We start from the raw sequence: 14,336 nt of genomic DNA on the forward strand, positions 1-14,336 counted from the left end.
TTATTGTTTTAAATTTTTTCCGTACCTGAACTCTAAAATTTTCATTTTGTTGTGATCTATTTACCTTTTTGGTTTACAGGATGAAGGGAGAGCGAAAATTCCAAGTTTTGATTTATGAAAAAAGTGTACATCTAAAATGAAAATGCACAGTGCACAATTGTAGAGCGTGATAATTCCAAAGAGTTGCTGTATTTTTTTGGGATTCCAAGGTCTTTTTAGTTTTTATTTATAGTGTTTTGCAATGGTCGGGAAAAAGGGGGAAGCAGGGATTTTTAACTAAGTGTCGACTCCCAATCCATAAGTCATTTTTTAGGGTGATATAGCCCGTTACGCATGATAAATAACTTTACAATCATCTATGATCGTTGGGTCAGCTTTTTGTAGAGGGGCAAAATAATGGCTAGTTTGACTCGGGTAAATATCCCACCGCACCTTCACTTGAGAATTTAACAAGCGTTTGTTATTCTCTACAAAAGCTTTGGATCCATAGGTGATTTGCATCTTTAACATGTTTAAATCATGCATATCCATTTTTAAAGCATGTGTGGAGGAAATCTCTTTCTTATAAAATTCCAAGCTGTTAGGGTTGAACTAGTGGAATTTCCCAAACTTGGAAAACCAAACTTTTGTATTCATTTGTGGTGTGTGAATAAATTTTCTTTACTTACATTTATTATTGTTTTAAATTTTTTCCGAACATGAACTCTAAAATTTTCATTTTGTTGTCATCTATTTGCCTTTTTGGTTTATGGGATGAAGGGAGAGCGAAAACTCAAAGGTTTGATTTATGAAAAAAGTGTACATATAAAATGAAAATGCACAGTGCAAAAATATAGATCGAGATAATTCCAAAGAGTTTCTGTATTTTTTGGGGATTCTAAGGTCTTTTCAGTTTTTATATATAGTGTTTTGCAATGGTCGGGAAAAAGGGGGAAGCAGGGATTTTTAACTGAGTGTCGACTCCCAATCCTTAAGTCATTTCGTAGGGTGATAAAGCCAATTACGCATGATAAATCACTTTACAATCATCTAAGATCGTTGGGTCAGCTTTTTGTAGATGGGCCAAATAATGGCTTGTTTGACTCGGGTAAATATCCCACCGCACGTTTACTTGAGAATTTTACGAGCGTTTGTTATTCTCTTCAAAAGCTTTGGATCCATAGGTGATTTGCATCTTTAACATGTTTAAAACTTGCATATCCATTTTTAAAGCATGTGTGGAGGAAATCTCTTTGTTATAAAATTCCAAGTTGTTAGGGTTGAACTAGTGGAATTTCCCAAACTTGGACAACAAAACTTTTGTGTTCATTTGTGGTGTGTGAAAATATTTTCTTTACTTACACTTGTTAATTTTTAAAATTTTTTCCGTACTTGAACTCCAAAATTTTCATTTTGTTGTGATCTATTTGCCTTTATGGTTTACGGGATGAAGTGAGAGCGAAAACTCAAAGTTTTGTTTTAAGAAAAAAGAGTACATCTAAAATAGAAATGCACAGTACACAAATATAGGGAGAGATAATTCCAAAGAGTTTCTGTAAGTTTTAGGGATTGTAAGCTCTATTTATTTTTTATATATCCGGTTTTCCAATCGTCGGGAAAAAGTGGGAGCTAGGGATTTTTAACTGAGTCTTGACTCCCAATCCATAAGTCATTTCTTACGGTAATATAGCCCGTTACGCATGATAAATCTCTCTACAATCATCTATGATCATTGGGTAAGCTTTTTGTAGATGGGCAAAATAATGGTTTGTTAGACTCGAGTAAATATCTCACCGCACGTTCACTTGAGAATTTAGTGAGCGTTTGTTATTCTCTTCAAAAGCTTTGGATCCATAGGTTATTTGCATCTTTAACATGTTTCAAACATGCAAATCCATTTTTTAAGCATGTGTGTAGGAAATCTCTTTCTTATAAAATTCCAAGCTGTTAGGGTTGAACAGGTGGAATTTCCCAAACTTGGACAACAAAACTTTTGTATTCATTTGTGGTGTGTGAATAAATTTTCTTTACTTACATTTGTTATTGTTTGCAATTTTTTCCGTACTTGATCTCCAAAATTTTCATTTTGTTGTGATCTATTTGTCTTTTTGGTTTACGGGATGAAGGGAGAGTGAAAACTTAAAGTTTTGATTTAGGAAAAAAGTGTACATCTAAAATGAAAATGCATAGTGCACAAATGTAGAGAGAGATAATTCCAAAGAGTTTCTGTAATTTTTTGGGATTCTAAGGTCTTTTTAGTTTTTATATATCAGGTTTTGCAATCGTCAGGAAAAACAGGGAAGCATGGATTTTTAACTGTGTTTACTCCCAATCCATAAGTCATTTCTTAGGGTCATATAGCTCGTTACGCATGATAAATCACTTTACAATCATCTATGATCATTGGGTCAGCTTTTTGTAGATAGACAAAATAATGGCTTGTTTGACTCGGATAAATATCCCACCGCACGTTCACTTGAGAATTTAATGAGCGCTTGTTATTCTCTTCAAAAGCTTTGGATCCATAGGTAATTTGCATCTTTAACATGTTTAAAACACGCATATCCATTTTTAAAGCATGTGTGGAGGAAAACTCCTTCTTTTAAAATTCCAAGCTGTTTGGGTTGAACTAGTGGAATTTCCCAAACATGGACAACAAAACTTTTGTGTTCATTTGTGGTGTGTGAATAAATTTTCTTTACTTACAATTGTTATTGTTTTAAATTTTTTTCGTACTTGAACTCCAAAATTTTCATTTTGTTGTGATCTATTTGCCATTTTTGTTTACGGGATGAAGGGAGAGCGAAAACTCAAACTATTGTTTTAAGAAAAAAAGTACATCAAAAATGGAAACGCACAATGCAAAAATGTAGAGAGAGATAATTCCAAAGATTTTCTGTAATTTTTAGGGAATCTAACCTCTTCTTAGTTTTTATATATCAGGTTTTGCAATCGTCAGGAAAAAGGGGGTGGCAGGGATTTTTACCTGAGTGTCGACTTCCAATCCATAAGTCATTTCTTACGGTAATATAGCCCGTTACGCGTGATAAATCACTTTACAATTGTTTATGATCATTGAGTCAGCTTTTAGTAGATGGGCAAAATAATGGCTTGTTTGACTCGGGTAAATTTCCCACCGCACGTTCTCTTGAGAACTTAACGAGCGTTTGTTATTCTCTTCAAAAGCTTTGGATCCATAGGTGATTTGCATCTTTAACATGTTGAAAACATGCATATCACTTTTTAAAGCATGTGTGGAGGAAATCTCTTTCTTATAAAATTCCAAGCTGTTAGGGTTGAACTAGTGGAATTTCCAAAACTTGGACAACAAAACTTTTGTGTTCATTTGTGGTCTGTGAATAATTTTTTTTTACTTACATTTGTTATTGTTTGCAATTTTTTTCGTACTTGATCTCCAAAATTTTCAGTTTGTTGTGATCTATTTGCCTTTTTGGTTTTTGGGATGATCGGAGAGCGAAAAATCAAAGTTTTGTTTTAAGAAAAAAGAGTACATCTAGAATGGAAATGCAGAATGCACAAATGTAGAGAGAGATAATTCCAAAGAGTTTCTATAATTTTTAGGGATTCTAAGGTCTTTTTAGTTTTTATATATATTGTTTTGCAATTGTCGGGAAAAAGGGGGAAGCAGCGATTTTTAACTGAGTGTCGACTCCTAATCCATAAGTCATTTCTTAGGGTAATATAGCCCGTTACGCATGATAAATCACTTTACAATCATCTATGATCGGTGGGTCAACTTTTTGTAGATGGGCAAAATAATGGATTGTTTGACTCGGGTAAATATCCCACCGCACGTTCACTTGAGAATATAACGAGCGTTCGTTATTTTATTCAAAAGCTTTGGATCCATAGGTGATTTGCATCTTTAACTTGTTTAAAACATGCATATCTATTTTTATAACATGTGTGGAGGAAATCTCTTTCTTATAAAATTCCAAGCTGTTAGGGTTGAACTAGTGGAATTTCCCAAACTTGGACAACAAAACTTTTGTGTTCATTTATGGTGTCTGAATAAATTTTCTTTACATACATTTGTTATAGTTTTAAATTTTTTCGGTACTTGAACTCCAAAATTTTCATTTTGTTGTGATCTATTTGCCTTTTTGGTTTACGGGATGAAGGGAGAGCGAAAACTCAAAGTTTTGTTTTTAGAAAAAAGAGTACATCTAGAATGGAAATGCACAATACACAAATATAGAGAAATAATTCCAAAGAGTTTCTGTAATTTTTAGGGATTGTAAGCTCTTCTTAGTTTTTATATATCAGGTTTTGCAATTGTCGGGAAAAAGGGGGAGGCCGGGATTTATATCTGAGTGTTGACTCCCAATCCATAAGTCATTTCTTAGGGTAATATAGCCCGTTACGCATGATAAATCACTTTACAATCATCTATGATCGTTGGGTCAGCTTTTTGTAGTTGGGCAATATAATGGCTTGTTTGACTCGGGTAAATATTGCACCGCACGTTCACTTGAGAATTTAATGAGCGTTTGTTATTCTCTTCAAAAGCTTTTGATCCATAGGTGATTTGTATATTTAACATGTTTCAAACATGCAAATCCATTTTTTAAGCATGTGGGGAGGAAATCTCTTTCTTAGAAAATTCCAAGCTGTTAGGGTTGAACTAGTGGAAATTCCCAAAGTTGGACAACAAAAATTTTGTATTCATTTGTCTTGTGTGAAGAGATTTTCTTTATTTACATTTTTTATTGTTTTAATTTTTTTCCGTACATGAACTCTAAAATTTTCATTTTGTTGTGATCTTTTTGCCTTTTTGGTTTACAGTATGAAGGGAGAGCGAAAGCTCAAAGTTTTGATTTATGAAAAAATTGTACATCTAAAATGAAAATGCACAGTGCACAAATGTAGAACGAGATCATTCCAAAGAGTTTCTGTAATTTTTAGGGATTCTTAAGTCTTTTTAGTTTTTATATATCAGGTTTTGCAATCGTCGGGAAAAAGGGGGTGGCAGGGATTTTTAACTGAGTCTTTACTCCCAATCTATTAGTCGTTTCTTAGGGTACTATACCCCGATACGCATGATAAATCACTTTACAATCATCTATGATCGTTGGGTCAGCTTTTTGTAGATGGGCAAAATATGGGCAAAATAATGGCTTGTTTGACTCGGGTAAATATCCCACCGCACGTTCACTTGAGAATTTAATGAGCGTTTGTTATTCTCATCAAAAGCTTTGGATCCATAGGTGATTTGCATCTTTAACATGTTTCAAACATGCAAATCCATTTTTAAGCATGTGTGGAGAAAATCTCTTTCATATAAAATTCCAAGCTGTTAGGGTTGAACAAGTGGAATTTCCCAAACTTCGAAAACAAAACTTTTGTATTCATTGGTGGTGTGTGAATAAATTTTCTTTACTTAAATTTGTTATTGTTTTAAATTTTTTTCCGTACATTAACTCTAAAATTTTCATTTTGTTGTGGTCTATTTGCCTTTTTGGTTTAGGGGTTGAAGGGAGAGCGAAAACTCAAAGTTTTGATTTATGAAAAAAGTGTACATCTAAAATGAAAATGCACAGTGCACAAATGTAGAGAGAGGTAATTGCAAAGAGTTTCTGTAATTTTTAGGGATTGTAAGCTCTTCTTAGTTTTTAAATATCAGGTTTTGCAATCGTCAGGAAAAAGGGGGAGGCAGGGATTTTTAACTGTGTCTTGATTCCCTTTCCATAAGTCATTTCTTAGGGTAATATAACCCGCTACGCATGATAAATCACTTTACAATCATCTATGATCGTTGGGTCAGCTTTTTGTTGACGGGCAAAATAATGGCTTGTTTGACTCGGGTAAATATCCCACCGCACGTTCACTTGAGAATTTAACGATCGTTTGTTATTCTCTTCAAAAGCTTTGGATCCATAGGTGATTAGCATCTTTAACATGTTTCAAACATGCATATCCATTTTTAAAGGATGTGTGCAAGAAATCTCTTTCTTATAAAATTTCAAACAATTGGGGTTGAACTAGTGGAATTTCCCATACTTGGACAACTAAACTTTTATGTTCATTTGTGGAGTGTGAATAAATTTTCTTTACTTCCATTTGTTATTGTTTTAAATTTTTTTTCGTACATGAACTCTAAAATAATCATTTTGTTGTGATCTAATTGCCTTTTTGGTTTACAGGATGAAGGGAGAGCGAAAACTCAAAGTTTTGATTTATGAAAAAAGTGTACATCTCAAATGAAAATGCACAGTGCACAAATGTAGAGCGAGATAATTCCAAGGAGTTTCTGTAATCTTAGGGATTCTGAGGTCTTTTTAGTTTTTATATATCAGGTTTTGCAATTGTCGGGAAAAAGGGGGAAGCAGGGATTTTTAACTGATTCTTGACTCCCAATCCATAAGTCATTTCTTAGGGTAATATAGCCTGTTACGCATGATAAATCACTTTACAATCATCTATGATCGTTGGGTTAGCTTTTTGTAAATGAGCAAAATAATGGCTTGCTTGACTCGGGTAAATATCCCACCACACGTTCACTTGAGAATTTATTGAGCGTTTGTTGTTCTCTTCAAAAGCTCTGGTTTCATAGGTGATTAGCATCTTTAACATGTTTAAAACATGCATATCCATTTTTAAAGCATGTGTGCAGGAAATCACTTTCTTATAAAATTCCAAGCTGTTAGGGTTGAACTAGTGGAATTTCCCAAACTTGGACAACAAAACTTTTCTGTTCATTTCTGATGTGTGAATAAATTTTCTTTACTTACATTTATTATTGTTTTAAATTTTTTAACACTAAAATTTTCATTTTGTTGTGATCTATTTTCCTTTTTCGTTTACGGGATGAAGGGAGAGCGAAAACTCAAAATTTGGTCTTAAGAAAAAAGAATAGGTCTAAAATGGAAATGCTCAATGCACAAATGTAGAGAGAGATAATTCCAAAGAGTTTCTGTAATTTTTAGGAATTGAAAGCTCTTCTTAGTTTTTTGATATCAGGTTTATCGATCGTCGGGAAAAACGGGGTAGTAGGGATTTTTAACTGAGTGTTGACTTCCAATCCATAAGTCATTTCTTAGGGTAATATAGCCCGTTACGCATGATTAATCACTTTACAATCATCAATGATCCTTGGGTCAACTTTTTGTAGATGGGCAAAATAATGGCTTGTTTGACTTGCATAAATATCCCACCCCACGTTCACTTGAGAATTTAACGATCGTTTGTTATTCTCTTCAAAAGCTTTGGATCCATAGGTGATTTGCATCTTTAACTTGTTTAAAACATGCATATCCATTTTTAAACCATGTGTGGAGGAAATCTCTTTCTTATAAAATTCCAAGTTGTTAGGGTTGAACTAGAGGAATTTCCCAAACTTGGACAACAAAACTTTTATGATCATTTGTGGTGTGTGAATAAATTTTCTTTACTTACATTTGTCATTGTTTTAAATTTTTTCCGTACTTGAACTCCAGAATTTTCATTTTCTTGTGATCTATTTGCCTTTTTGGTTTACGGGATGAAGGGAGAGGGAAAACTCAAAGTTTTGTTTTAAGAAAAAACAGTATATCTAGAATGTAAATGCACAATGCACAAATGTAGAGAGAGATAATTCCAAAGAGTTTCTATAATTTTTAGGGATTGTAAGCTCTTCTTAGTTTTTATATATCAGGTTTTGCAATGGTCGGGAAAAACGGGGAGGCAGGGATTTTTAACTGAGTCTTGACTCCCAATCCATAAGTCATTTCTTAGGGTAATATAGCTAGTTACGTATGATAAATCACTTTACAATCATCTATGATCGTAGCGTCAGCTTTTTGTAGTTGGGCAAAATAATGGCTTGTTTGACTCGAGTAAATATCCCACCGCACGTTCACATGAGAATTTAATAAGCGTTTGTTATTCTCCTCAAAAGCTTTGGATCCATAGTTGATTTGCATGTTTAACATGTTTCAAAGATGCAAATCCATTTTTTTAGCATGTGTGGAGGAAATCTCTTTCTTATAAAATTCATAGTTGTTAGGGTTTAACTAGTGGAATTTCCCAAACCTGGAAAGCAAAACTTATGTATTCATTTGTGGTGAGTGAATAAATTTTCTTTACTTACATTTGTTATTGTTATAAATTTTTTCCATACATGAACTCTAAAATTTTCATTTTGTTGTGATCTATTTCCCTTTTTGGTTTACGGGATGAAGGGAGAGCGAAAACTCAAAGTTTTGATTTATGAAAAAAGTGTACATCTAAAATGAAAATGCACAGTGCACAAATGTAGAGCAAGAAAGTTCCAAAGAGTTTCAGTAATTTTTAGGGAAATCTTTTTAGTTTTTATATATCAAGTTTTGCAATCATCGGGAAGAAGGGGGAAGCAGGGATTTTTAACTGAGTGTTTACTCCCAATCCATAAGTCATTTCTTAGGGTAATATAGCTCGTTACGCATGATAAATCACTTTACAATCATCTATGATCGTTGGGTCAGCTTTTTGTAGATGGGCAAAATAATGGCTTGTTTGACTCGCGTAAATATCCTACCGTACGTTCACTTGAGAATTTAACGATCGTTTGTTATTCTCTTCAAAAGCTTTGGATCCATAGGTGATTTGCATCTTTAACATGTTTAAAACTTGCATATCCATTTTTAAAGCATGTGCGGAGGAAATCTCTTTCTTATATAAAATTCCAAGCTGTTAGGGTTGAACTAGTGGAATTTCCCAAACTTGGACAACAAAACTGTTATGTTCATTTGTGGTGTGTGAATAAATTTTCTTTACTTACATTTGTTATTGTTTTAAATTTTTCCCGTACTTGAACTCCAAAATTTTCATTTTGTTATGATCTATTTGCCTTTTTGGTTTACGGGATGAAGGGAGAGCGAAAACTCAAAGTTTTGTTTTAAGAAAAAACCGTATATCTAGAATGGAAATGCACAATGCACAAATGTAGAGCGAGATAATTCCAAAGAGTTTCTGTAATTTTAAGGGATTGTAAGCTCTTCTTAGTTTTATATATCAGGTTTTGCAATCGTCGGGAAAAAGGGGGAGGCAAGGATTTTTAATTGAGTCTTGACTCCCAATCCATAAGTCGTTTCTTAGGGTAATATAGCCCGTTACGCATGATAAATCACTTTACAATTATCTATGATCGTAGGGTCAGCTTTTTGTAGTTGGGAAAATAATGGCTTGTTTGACTCGGGTAAATATCCCACCCCACATTCACTTGAGAATTTAATGAGTGTTTGTTATTCTCTTCAAAAGCTTTGGATCCATAGGTGATTTGCATCTTTAACATGTTTCAAACATGCAAATCCATTTTTTAAGCATGTGTGGAGGAAATCTCTTTCTTATAAAATTCATAGTTGTTAGGGTTGAACTAGTGGAATTTTCCAAACTTGGAAACAAAACTTTTGTATTCATTTGTGGTGTGTGAATAAATTTTCTTTACTTACATTTGTTATTGTTTTAAATTTTTTCCGTATAGGAACTCTAAAATTTTCATTTTGTTGTGATCTATTTGTCTTTTTGGTTTACAGGATGAAGGGAGACCGAAAACTCAAAGTTTTGATTTATGAAAAAAGTGTACATCTAAAATGAAAATGCACAGTGCACAAATGTAGAGCAAGATAATTCCAAAGAGTTTCAGTAATTATAGGGATTCTAAGGTCTTTTTTGTTTTTATATATCAGGTTTTGCAATCGTCGGGAAAAAGGGGGATGCAGTGATTTTTAACTAAGTGTTGACTCCCAATCCAAAAGTCATTTCTATGGGTAATATAGCCCGTTACACATGATAAATCACTTTACAATCATCTATAATCGTTGGGGCAGCTTTTTGTAGATGGGCAAAATAATGGCTTGTTTGACTTGCGTGAATTTCCCACCGCACGTTCACTTGAGAATTTAACGAACGTTTATTATTATCTACAAAAGCTTTGGATCCATAGGTGATTTGCATCTTTAACATGTTTAAAGCATGCATAACCATTTTTAAAGCATGTGTGGAGGAAATCTCTTTCTTAATAAATTCCAAGCTGTTAGGGTTGAACTAGTGGAATTTCCCAAACTTGGACAACAAAACTTTTATGTTCGTTTGTGGTGTGTGAATAAATTTTCTTTACTTACATTTGTTATTGTTTAAAATTTTTTCCGTACGTGAACTCCAAAATTTTCATTTTGTTGTGATCTATTTGCCTTTTTGGTTTACGGGATGAAGGGAGAGCGAAAACTCAAAGTTTTGTTTTAAGAAAAAACAGTATATCTAGAATGGAAATGCACAATGCACAAATGTAGAGAGAGATAATTCCAAAGAGTTTCTGTAATTTTTAGGGATTGTAAGCTCTTCTTAGTTTTTATATATCTGGTTTTGCAATCGTCGGGAAATAGGGGGATGCAGGGATTTTTAACTGAGTCTTGACTCCCAATCCGTAAGCCATTTCTTAGGGTAATATAGCCCGTTAGGCATGATAAATCACTTTACAATCATCTATGATCGTTGGGTCAGCTTTTTGTAGATGGGCAAAATAATGGCTTGTTTGCCTCGGGTAAATATCCCACTACACATTCACTTGAGAATTTAATGAGCGTTTGTTATTCTCTTCAAAAGCTTTGGATCCATAGGTGATTTGCATCTTTAACATGTTTCAAACATGCTTATCCATTTTTAAAGCATGTGTGGAGGAAATCTATGTCTTATAAAATTCCAAGCTGTTAGGGTTGAACTAGTGGAATTTCCCAAACTTGGACAACAAAACTTTTGTGTTCATTTGTGGTGTGTGCGTAAATTTTTTTTATTTACATTTGTTATTGTTTTAAATTCTTTCACTCTAAAATTTTCATTTTGTTGTGATCTATTTTCCTTTTTGGTTTACGGGATGAAGGGAGAGCGAAAACTCAAAGTTTTGTATTAAGAAAAAAGAGTACATCTAAAATTGAAATGCACTATGCACAAATGAAGAGAGAGATAATTCCAAAGTGTTTCTGTAATTTTTAAGGATTCTAAGGTCTTTTTAGTTTTTATATATCAGGTTTTGCAATCCTTGGGAAAAAGAGGGAAGTACGGATTTTTAACTGAGTGTTGACTCGCAATCCATAAGTCATTCCTTAGGGTAAATGGCCTGTTACGCTTGATAAATCACTTTACAATCATCTATGATCGTTGGGTCATCTTTTTGTAGATGGGCAAAATAATGGCTTGTTTGATTGGGGTAAATATCCCACTGCATGTTCACTTGAAAATTTAACGAGCGTTTGTTATTCACTTCAAAAGTTTTCGATCCATAGCTGATTTGTATCTTTAACATGTTTCAAACATGCATATCTATTTTTAAAGCATGTGTGAAGGAAATCTCTTTCTTATAAAATTCCTAGCTGTTATGGTTGAATAAGTGGAATTTCCCAAACTTGGACAACAAAACTTTTGTGTTCATTTGTGGTGTGTGAATAAATTTCCTTCACTTACATTTGTTATTTTTTTAAATTTTTTCCGTACTTGAACTCAGAAATTTTCATTTTGTTGTGATCTATTTGCCTTTTTGGTTTTCGGGAAGAAGGGAGAGCGAAATCTCAAAGTTTTGTTTTAAGAAATAAAGTACATCTAAAATGGAAATGCACAATGCACAAATGTAGAGAGAGAAAATTCCAAAGAGTTTCTGTAATTTTTACAGATTGTAAGCTATTCTCAGTTTTTATATATCAGGTTTTGCAATCGTCGGGAAAAAGGGGGAGGGGGGGATTTTTAACTGAGTCTTGATTCCCAATCCATAAGTCATTTCTTAGGGTAATATAGCCCGTTACGCATGATAAATCACTTTACTATAATCTATGATCATTGGGCCAGCTTTTTGTAGATGGGCAAAATAATGGCTTGTTTGACTCAGGTAAATATCCCACTGCACGTTCACTAGAGAATTTAATGAGCGTTTGTTATTCTCTTCAAAAGCTTTGGATCCTTAGGTGATTTGCATCTTTAACATGTTTCAAACATGCAAATCCATTTTTAAAGCATGTGTGGAGGAAATCTCTTTCTTTTAAAATTCCAAGCTGTTAGGGTTTACTAGTGGAATTTCCCAAACTTGGACAACAAAACTTTTGTATTCATTTGTGGTGTGTGAATAAATTTTCTTTACTCACATTTGTTATTGTTTTATATTTTTTTCGTACATGAACTCTAAAATTTTCATTTTGTTGTGATCTATATGCCATTTTGGTTTACGGGATGAAGGGTGAGCGAAAACTCAATGTTTTGATTTATGAAGAAAGTATAATCTAAAATGAAAATGAACAGTGCACAAATGTAGAGCGAGGAAATTCCAAAGAGTTTCTATAATTTTTAGGGATTCTAAGGTCTTTTTAGTTTATATATATCACGTTTTTCAATCGTCGGGAAAATGGGGGAAGTACGGATTTTTAAGTGAGTGTTGACTCCCAATCCATATGTCATTTTTTACGGTAATATAGCCCGTTACGCATGTTAAATCACATTACAATCATCTATGATCGTTGGGTCAGCTTTTTGTAGATGGGCAAAATAATGGCTTGTTTGACTCGAGTAAATATCCCACTGCACATTCACTTGAGAATTTAATGAGCGTTTGTTGTTCTCTTCAAAACCTTTGGATCCATAGGTGATTTGCATATTTAACATGTTTCAAACATGCAAATCCATTTTTAAAGCATGTGTGAAGGAAATCTTTTTCTTATAAAATTCCAAGCTGTTAGGGTTGAACTATAAGAATTTCCCAAACTTGGACAACAAAACTTTTGTATTCATTTGTGGTGTGTGAATAAATTTTCTTTACTCACATTTTTTATTGTTTTATATTTTTTTCGTGCATGAACTATAAAATTTTCATTTCGTTATGATCTATTTGCCTTTAGGGTTTACCTGATGAAGGGAGAGCGAAAACTCAAAGTTTTGATTTATGAACAACGTGTACATCTAAAATGAAAATGCATAGTGCAAAAATGTTGATCGAGATAATTCCAAAGAGTTTCTATAATTTTTAGGGATTCTAAGGTCTTTTTAGTTTTTATATATCAGGTTTTGCAATCGTCGAGAAAAAGGGGGAAGTACGGATTTTTAACTAATTATTGACTCCCAATCCACAAGTCATTTCTTAGGGTAATATAGCCCATTACACATGATAAATCACTTTACAATCTTCTATGATCGTTGGGTCAGCTTTTTGTAGATGGGAAAAATAATGGCTTGTTTGACTCGGGTAAATATCCCACAGCATGTTGACTTGAAAATTTAATGAGCGTTTGTTATATTCTCTTCAAAAGCTTTGGATCCATAGGTGATTTGCATCTTTAACATGTTTAAAACATGCATATCCATTTTTAAAGCATGTGTGGAGGAAATCTGTTTCTTATAAAATTCCAAGGTGTTAGGGTTGAACTTGTGGAATTTCACAAACTTGGAGAACAAAATTTTTGTGTTCATTTATGGTGTGTGAATAAATTTTCTTTACTTACATTTGTTATTGTTTTCAATTTTTTCCATACTTGAACTCCAAAATTTTCATTTTGTTGTGATCTATTTGCCTTTTATGTCTAAGGGATGAAGGGAGAGCAAAAACTCAAAGATTTGTTTTAAGAAAAAAGAGTACATCTAAAATGGAAATGCACAATGCACAAATGTACAGAGAGATAATTCCAAAGAGTTTCTATAATATTTAGGGATTCTAAGGTCTTTTTAGTTTTTATATATCAGGTTTTGCCATCGTCGGGAGAAAGGGGGAAGCAGGGATTTTTAACTGTATGTTCACTCCCATTCCATAAGTCATTTCTTAGGGTAATATAGCCCGTTACGCATGATAAATCACTTTACAATCATCTAAGATCGTTTGGTCAGCTTTTTGTAGATGGGCAAAATAATGGCTTGTTTAACATGGGTAAATATCCCACCGCACGTGCACTTGAGAATTTAATGAGCGTTTCTTATTCTCTTCAAAAACTTTGGTTCCATAGGTGATTTGCATCTTTAACATGTTTAAAACGTGCATATCCATTTTAAAGCATGTGTGGAGGAAATCTCTTTCTTATAAAATTCCAAGCTGTTAGGGTTGAACTAGTGGAATTTCCCAAACTTGGACAACGAAACTTTTGTGTTCATTTTTGGTGTGTGAATAAAAATTTCTTTATTTAGATTTGTTATTGTTTTAAATTTTTTCCGTACTAGAACTCCAATTTTCATTTTGTTGAGATGTATTTGCCTTTTTGGTTTACAGGATGAAGGGAGAGCGAAAACTCAAAGTTTTGTTTAAATAAAAAAGAGTACATCTAAATTGGAAATGCACAATGCACAAAAGTGGAGAGAGATAATTCCAAAGAGTTTCTGTAATTTTTACGGATTGTAAGCTCTTCTTGTTTTTTATA

The sequence above is a fragment of the Aristolochia californica genome, unplaced genomic scaffold (genome assembly GCF_029961685.1).
Source record: "Aristolochia californica isolate CCGP_79_NKW_82.1479 unplaced genomic scaffold, dmAriCali1.0.hap1 SCAF_1, whole genome shotgun sequence".
Lineage (NCBI taxonomy): Eukaryota > Viridiplantae > Streptophyta > Magnoliopsida > Piperales > Aristolochiaceae > Aristolochia > Aristolochia californica.